We start from the raw sequence: 7,165 nt of genomic DNA, 5'->3' as shown, positions 1-7,165 counted from the left end.
CTATGCCATATACAGATCAGGATAAAAACTTTCAATAAATAAACAAACAAAATCCAGGAAAAATATCCAGGGTGTATTTTAACATTAAAACAAAGAAACAAAAAAAGTCCCATTTCTGCTAAAAAAGGAACACATGGCATCGTGTGGCTGTATTTGAAAACATTAGCTAGCTTGAATGAGAAAGTACACAGGAATATTGTGAATTTCTGTTCAAGCTTTTTGGAAGACCTCCTGGATTTCATTTCAAACATTATATTATCCATTACTGTGCTTGATATTAATATCCCCACCCTTCTCACCTAAAGCATTTTTCTATCGTGTGTGTTTTTTCAATAGCAATCAAGAAAGACTTGGTAACGCTGAAGAGGTCTGTACAAGAAGAGAGGTCAAAGATAAAAGACAAAAGAGAGGAACATAATCCTTAATTTTTGTTTAGAGCAATTTTGGGTACAACTGTTACATCGGCAAGTGAAATACAACTGCAATTTTTGGATAGAAGCCATCAATGGAAAGCTTTAACTACGATTTTGGTTTCAAAGCTTTCCAAAACCAATCACTGATTCTGTGTTTAAAGGCAAGCTCAACCCAATGTTCATCAGAGCCTATGCATTTACCAAAAGGTAACCAAAGACACAATCAGCCTTAAGATCTGGAATGATTTCTATTGGATCAGTTCCTGGAAATAAAATATTTCTCTCAAAGATTTCCACCTTAGGGACTCAGGCCAACGTCTACTGGTTGAAATACTGACAGAAGCATGCAACAAAGCAGAATTAGTTTTACAGTAGAGTGCATTTTTGCTAAAACCACAACGATCTCTACCAAATAGTGACCAGACTTTAAAAATCAACCCTTGAAAAAAAAAAGAAAAAGAAAAAAGAGAAAAATAAAAGAACTCCTTTCAAACAGTTCAACAGCAGTTATTGAGCTACTTAAAATGGACTTTCTTATTTTTATTGTCATCTTTGTGGAGAATTTCTTACTCTTTGGTTCACATATCCTTGCAACCTGACTGGGAAGTTGAAAAGAACAACCAGCTCCAAATTTCAGATGAGAAGGTGGGCTAAAYCAACAGTTTTATGTGCTTACTTCCAGAATTTATGGAACAAAGAATATTGCAAAGACCCCAATCACTTGTCAGCTAACTTCAAGGGCACCTAAAGTCTCCCAAGAGTAGAATATAACTACACTGCAAAGTTCTGTATAGCACAGACATATGCAAAGTAGCTTTAAAAAAGCTACTCAAGTACAGGAAGCTATGCAAGCCCCGCAACACAGAATTCAAGACATGCTCATTCATCCTGTCTCTGAACTGCTTTTGCAAGGTGGCAGCTCATTTAAAGTTAGCTATGCCAACTCTCCATTAATGATTTTCAGCCTCAGGACTGCCCCTCTCTCTTCTTCAGGCTCCCCTTCACCCTTGGGTACTGCTGCTTTATACAACCTGGCATTTGGCACTGTAAGTTTAACTGTTGGCAGGTATGCAAATACTGCCCAAATCCTGGCACTGGACAGCTACTGAAAACAACTCCGAACTCATCTCTAACCTCTGCAGAATTCCCCCCCTCCATCCACTGTGCTCACTGTTTTGAACCACCGAGTTGGATTTCCCAAAATACCTATTCTACCGCAAAAAAGACAGCTGGAATTGAGACTGTGCGGACAGACTGGCTGGCTGTCTACATGTCATTATATCGCAAATTGTAATAGTTAGGCAAACATCTGGGAAACTAATAGGGTAAAGCAGTACACTCCATTAAAAAAATATATCTATTTTAAAAATTGCTCAAAACATTTTTCAATGTCCTTTGGAAAGTAAAATTGTCTTGAGCTCAATCCAAGATTATGTGATTTTGCTTAATGAGAACTAGTTCTTACCTAACCACTGCTAGGGGTTGCAAACAGAAAAGAAAAAAAGCTTAAGTACGGCAACAGCTTAAGAAAAATATCAGTGTTATTAGTGATATATGTTTAATACAGTACAGCTTAACCTTACATTTTACCCATAAATACAAGTGTCTTGAGGAATGCAATTGTTAATACATTTGATGTTAAAATAAAATAGTTGCCTTTCTTAGCATACTGAACCCTATTCTTCTAGGTGCTGTACAAGCCAACAGAAACAGTCTCTGACCTGAAAAACTCAGGACTAAATTCATAAACTAGCCTGAGTGGTATATTTGACTAGCCAGTTTTTTCAGATGAGGGAAAATATAGGTTTGCAGATTCAAATTCAAGGGAAGCACCTACATGCAACACCTTGGTATCAGCAACATTTGCTTTCTCATTCATCTAAAGCCTGATCTCACCCAGAGACTCCTGGATCCCAGATGACAGAGTATTTCAGCTCTTCCTTTAAAGAAGAGGTATATTTTGCAACCCTTCAGTCAGACTTACAGAGCTATACAAGTAACCTGTGACGCATCAGTGAAGATGTGCCTCCCAGAAAGGAGTAAATCATCATACAAAGCCACCTGAAAATCAAAATAGTATTTCTTTCCCATCATTGGGATTTAGAAAGTCACACCTCATCTCAAATGTAAAGAGCCCAGCTGGTGGGTATCCACCATTGCCAGAGATAAGCCGCACAGCAGTGTACAGTTTAGAGTAACCATTTCCCTTCAAACACCTAAAACGCTTCTCTTCCCATTGCTCACACGCAGCAGCTTCACTGTCACAGTCTTCACTCTTGACTCTAAATAGACCACTTGATATGCCTGGGCCTCTTTGGGACTGACAACACAAGGGCATACAAAGCAGGAAGGGCTACTGTTCTTCTTGAATAAGTTAGGGCTACTGCCCTGCTAGCAGTCTGTGGCCTCCAAATGTCAGAGAAAAAAATGAAGCACAGGCCACTGTGATGTTATAATAAGAAGGGCTTTCAGTTACGTGGCTAGAAATACATACTTCTGAATTTGGCCAAGGGACTGCCCCAAAACCAGGATCCAGTCCACACCAAAGAAAATCTCTGACTACCTTGTTCAGGCTGAGACACTTGTACAGATACTATATGAATAGCATGAGAGAGGATGTTTTCATCAAACCAATACAAAATTACTAATAAAGGATCGTGAGACGGGCCTCTGTTAAAGATTTATAATTAAAAAGCTCATATGAAGGTGGTACCTGGAGTTCTCAAGAACAGTTACTACTTTTCCTGTGCTTATCACTCAGCAGATTGTAAAAGGCATATACCAAATGCAAATTGTTTGTGTATGTAAACACATACCGTTTATGTATACTACATATAATTTACACAAAAGTGGCATGTGTATCTCTAAAGAGCTACTGCAATAGCAAATTCATCTTAGTAATAGGAACAATACACTCGTGATGCTGAGCATCTGTGTTGTTTCTACATTCAGAAGATGCAGCAAGATGTAGTAATTCAGTCTAAGCTGACACACATGTAACACTATGATAAATCTCTACAGAAGGTGCCTGCTTATAAAAGTAAGACAGTGAAAGAAGGTAGCTGGCAGTGACAATATCTGATTTATTAGGCTAAATGAAGATGATATTGAAGGTTAATAGCTGATAGAATCACTCAGCAGAGTACTCCCTCTCACTACATCCTTGGCTGAAGGAAAAAAAAATAATGCTGAGGTTCAACACACCACCTCAACACACACCCCCAGAGCTCCTCCACCACTAAAAAATATCTTTGCCCTGCTCCCACTACCATTTCTAAACATCAAAGCTAGGCCAGAACTCAGCTGTCTTGGCCCCCTTTCCACCCATGACCCGCAGGAACAGCTGTAATTCAACTGTACCCAGTTTACAAGGTGCACATCACCCAGAAATAAAACTGTGTTGGCTTTATGGCTCAAAGGAATTTCAGAAGATGACAAACTACTTCAGAGTAAGCATTTTCAGGACACATTGTCACGACGTCCTCTTTTTGAAGCAGGGGAGAGGGGGAATATATGACCAGGATAATGCCCTTTACCAAGGAAAGGAGAAACACAAATGACAAAATCCTAAAGTTATCTCCTCACTACACTGGAATTCTCAGCCCTGTACTACCTGTGTTAGTAATATATAATTTGGTAAGAAAAATTATTTATAATCCAAACACATTTCTCCATATTGATTGCCCTTCTAGAGTAGTTTATTTTTCTATTTTTTCCAATGCTAAGAATAAACAAACTGCTATAAATTTGGGTTGGGCATTTAATGGAGTTCTGGCTGTATGAACAAGTTATCGTAGGCTTCAAGCAGATTAGTTAACCTGGCAAGTATGCCTGTGCAGATGCTCTTACCCCTCAAAGAAACGCTTGGTAACTTGCCACTCCATGAGCAATCCTGCAGTCATCCCAAGGTGAAAGCCTACAAACAGGTAGTTAACACCACTGCATTCARTAAGGATGGTTTGATTTTACAGCTACACCAAACCACAATATGACGGAAAAGCCTCCTCCTCRGCTGCACGCTCCTAAAGAATGGGTGTTTTCTGACTCTGCAGCGCACAGTTTCATGGAGCTAAACTACCAGAAAATTTAATGCAACCACTTTTCCTCCATTGAAAGAAACCCCTAAAAATCACAGAAATGCCTCATTAAAGAATCAAGATGGGCTTAATGGAAGGTGTGGAAACATGCATCCTTGGAGGGAGGGAACAGGACAAGACCATTCCTTTAGGTGATAGCCTGTTATAATGCAGGCTGTGCTGTGGGATGGAATAACATCCTAGGTCCACCCAGTAGTTTATCACAGTTATTCAGGCACTTAACCATGCCACAATGGAAAGAAAACCTCTTAAATTCAAGCCACTGCAGCTCTGCCTTTTGATGTCCATAGACAAAATGAACCAGTGTTAAATTCTCTCCACTGAGGAGATAACTTTGGAGAAGTTTCACTAATGCTAAGCATTCCGGTACTGCCAGCTGAAACCTGCTGGAAGTTCAGACAGAGTTTCCTGGCTTTTAAGACTCCTCTGCTCAGTGATGATAAGGCTGTCACGTGCTTGTGCTTGAATGAACAGACGGCCAGGTTGTCAGTGGCACCTCAGCTGCGCTCCTGACAGTACTTGGTGCTCACAGAGGCCAGTGGAGCACTGTAGTGAGTCCCCAGTTCCTCCATTGCACACACCAGATGCAGAGGGCTGGTACCTACGGCAGCCCTGCCCTGGGCCCTGGAGAAGGGCCCAGGGCAGGGAGCTGAAGCCCCTCACTACAGGCTGAACATAGGACTATCCTCTCAGCACATGCCTTGACACAAGATATTTTTTGTGCATGTCCTGAAAACAGGCTGCTGTTAATTTCCTTAGCTCTTCTGTAACACTCTTCATCCAAAATCCTCAAAGCACCTTTCATATGGGGAATAATAACGCTTACCTACTTTACTGATCAGGACAATGAGGCACAGTGAGGAGAAACAACATACTCAAGGTCACTCAGAACTGAGGAGACTCTGGGATTCCCGGTTCAGTGTTTTATTTTCTAGGCAGCACAGCTTTTGAAGCATGTAGTCAGTTACCCAGCAGCCTATTTTAACAAACCAGTAACTACTTCCTGTAAATCCCCTTTCATCTTACAACAGTAGCTGATATTCCAAAAGATTTTAATCTAACACACAGTTAATAAAAATCTCTTCATCCTATATAAAGCTAGCTGTGTTGGGAGGGGGGAGGTGAAGGCATTGCTAGAACTTCCCACATGGACCTCTCTGGTCCATCAACAAATGGTATTGTCATTACCAACTAGTATCTGTACACGCTGAAGAAGCACTTGTATTCAGTTTTACATCAGAGATGTCGAAATCAGTAGTAAATGCAGGGCAAATCCTGCAAATCACCTATAAACATCACACTGGAAAAAGGAACAATTTAGAGTTGCATCTAATTTAGCATCAATTCTCAACGTCCAGTATCAGAGGCTTCAGGGGAAAGTACCAGAAATTGTGCAGTGGGTGTGTTATATGCATGTGGGAAGTTTTTTCCCCTAGTCTTATGCAAGCACTAATGATCAGTTTATATCCTGAAGCAGAAAAGATTAGTTTGCCCAATTAATAAATTTATCTAGCTGATGTGACTGAATGCTCCTGTTAAATTTATCTACAATATTTTAATGATTTTTACCCTGAATTATAATTCTGACAGTGAAGTCCACCACTGATCTCAGAATTAAATATATATTTCCTCAGCTAACAGAAATGACACATACAAAAGGTTCAAAGTACTAGGCTATATGTTTTACTGTGCATCTTCAAGTTATTTACAGTAACAAAAACACTCAACAACCATCAAACGGTTCTTTCTATTTAAATTAAGGGCCAAAGTACATTACCACTGCTGTAGTAAATCAAGATAGTTGAGGCCTACAGAATACGTTTAGCAGAAGTTGATAGTTATATGACAACTGGCTCTACCTGAATCTCCTCACTTGGTAGCCTTAAAATCCAAAGAGAGAGAGACAGAGAGAAAGTAGAAAATCATCATCACTTTCCCCAAGAGCTCTTATTTAGTTAGAGGAAAGAGAAAATCTGCTTTCAGAGCAACAAGTCCTCCACATCTATCAAAGCCATGCGACTCCAGAGCCAGAGCTGATCCAGACACAGAAATACACGCGCTGGAATTTGATGAGCACATCTCATTTTGTCCCATTAAGCCCATACTAATAAATAAATAAATAAATAAAGCCACCGTCAGACAGAGGAAAAACGTGCTTCTCCTGAGCGATACTGCTACTGTCGAGCAGTAACACCCTGCATTACCTATAGGCACTAGGAGCAGCGGCGCTACCCCCGCCCCAGGGGCCGCCGGCCCGGCGTCCTTGCCGCCCCCCCCCCCCGCCCTTCCCGGCCCCCCGGCTCCAACTTCCCCCGGAGCGGGGTAACTTTCCGCGGGGACAAACGGCGGCTCCTCCCTCACCCCCGGAAAGGCTCCCGGACCTCGCGGGCCAGGAGTTAAAGCCGGCCAGGGAGGGCCGGGGGCGGCGGGCCCAGGCGCCGGGAGGGGAGCTGCCGCCTCAGGCCCGCCACACGCCCCGCAGCCCGGCCCCAGCCTAATTTGCTGACTGGAAATCTAATTACGCTCCCCCCCCCCCCCCGATTTCCTCTCTGCTAAAGGAAAGCACTCTCCAGAGCACACCAGCGCTATAAAAAGCGCCCACACACACATATATACGAAACAGGGGAAGGGGGCGGTGGGGGGGGGGGTCCAGGG

Source organism: Apteryx rowi, unplaced genomic scaffold (assembly GCF_003343035.1).
Source record: "Apteryx rowi isolate R43461 unplaced genomic scaffold, aptRow1 scaffold_48, whole genome shotgun sequence".
NCBI classification, from domain to species: Eukaryota; Metazoa; Chordata; class Aves; order Apterygiformes; family Apterygidae; genus Apteryx; species Apteryx rowi.
Note: the sequence above shows the minus strand (reverse complement) of the source record.